Genomic DNA, 2,213 nt, shown 5'->3' on the forward strand with positions numbered 1-2,213 from the left:
TTTAGCGAAAACACCTAAAGCTCCACGAGGCTCCGGCAGGGGATGGTGGCGAACCCTGCTGTACTCTTCCACCACAACTTTCTCTCACTCTTACTTCCTGTTTCTGTTGTGCCTGTAATTCAAAGGGTCAGCCTTGTCACACTGTGTCACGCTGAATATTCCCGAGAACTACGTTAAGCGTACACGTGTCTGTGGAGTGCTCAGCCACTTGCACGTTAATTTCACGAGCAGGCTGTTCCGTTGATCGGATCAACTGGAACCCTCGACGTCGTAAGCGACGGAGTGCCAACAACAATGGAGCAGGAACAAACCGGCAAAGAAACCACAACAACAATATCAAACGAACGAGAATCTACGGGTTCCCTCAAGAGTAGGCTGAGATTTAAGAGAGAGATTTAGCAGCTAATAACGTAGTCTTCAATATATTCTGTCTGAAAATAAGATATGACTTCGTGGTTGTAACACCTTTAATTATGCCTGATCGATTAGAGCTGACATGAGAAGAAAAGCCAATACATATCCGGCTGCTACTACTACTGTTGCTGTTGTTGTTGTTGTTGTTGTTGTTGTTGTTGTTGTTGTTTTCCTCCTTCTTCTTCTTCTTCTTGCTCGTCTCTTGGTCGTCGTTTTCGTTTTCTTTGGCAGAATCTTTAGCACGCCAGCGAAAATGCTAAGCGGCGTTTCGTCTGACATTATGTTTTGAGTTCAAATTCTGCTGAGGTCGACTTTGCCTTTCATCCTCCCGGGATCTATGTAATTGACTACACTCATCCCCCAAATTTCAAGGCCGTGTGCATGTAGCAGAAATGATTATTATTATCATTATTATTATTATTTTTATTATTATTATTATTATTGTTGTTGTTGTTGTTGTTGTTGGTTTTTTTGGGTTTTTTTTTGCTGTTAACTGGCAGAATCGTTAGAACGCCAGGCAAGATGCTTAACGGTATTTCGTCCGCTTTTACCTTTTGAGTTCGAATGTCGCCATGGCCGACTTTGCCTTTCATCCTTTGGGAGTCGTTACAATAAGTAACACTTGAACACTGGGGGTAGGAGGAGATGTAATCGACTCATCCCCTCCCACAAAATTGTTGCCCTTGTGGCAAAATTTGAAACCATCATTATTATTATTATTATTATTATTATTATTATTATTATTATTATTATTATTATTATTATTTTCATTTATGGCGCCTGGATAACATTTATATGATCAAAGTCAATTACACATCAATTTTGGGTCCCAACTGGCTTCTGCCTACTTTCAAACCCCACTCGGCCGCTGGCTTCGCTTCTTCCCCACCCTTTCGTCAAACATTCCCAGTTTTATATTCCTAGCATCACAATTCCCCACCTTAATATGTCTACTCAAATTCTTCCTGCCTTCATCAACAACTCCTCCATTCTTGCCCATAGTATTGTCATACATACACATACAATACATGCATACATGCATACATTCATACAAACACACACACACACACACACACACACACACACACACACACACACACACACACACACATATATATATAATTCAGTAATAGGATAAAGACTTTATAAAAATTTATCAAGTAGTTAGCGTGAAAAAACCTCATAAGAGGAAAAACCCCCCATCATTTTTCCCTATAAATATATTTAATTTATATAAGGGCATTACTACACAATAACGCCTCACGCTAAGATGGACTTCAGAAGTCAAACTACTATAATAATCACACACACACACACACATATATATATATATATACATACAAACACACACACTCATATTCAGTAGAACCCCGTAGTACGAGTAATTTGCTGTGAGAGTCGAGACGTGCGAATTTTTGTCTTGTATTATTGTTTTCTTTTTACACTTTGACTTGTTTCAGTCACTTCACTACGGCCATGATGGAGCATCGCTTTAAAGGGCTTTTTTTTAGTCGAAGCAATCACTTCAGGACATATTCTTTGTAAGCCTAGCACTTATTCTATCGGTATCTTTTCCACACACACACGCACACACAATGTTTCACCAAAAAAGGAGAGTTATAATTGTCGCTAAATATTAGGAAATATCTACATTGCTAGAAATAAGAGGTAAAGCGCTCCAATGGTTTAATTAATGCACATGAATGGAAATATATGCACTAACAGGGAACATTATTGTCTGAAAAATGCCGTTATATATATATATATATATATATATATATATATATATATATATATAT

Source organism: Octopus bimaculoides, chromosome 6 (genome assembly GCF_001194135.2).
Source record: "Octopus bimaculoides isolate UCB-OBI-ISO-001 chromosome 6, ASM119413v2, whole genome shotgun sequence".
NCBI classification, from domain to species: domain Eukaryota; kingdom Metazoa; phylum Mollusca; class Cephalopoda; order Octopoda; family Octopodidae; genus Octopus; species Octopus bimaculoides.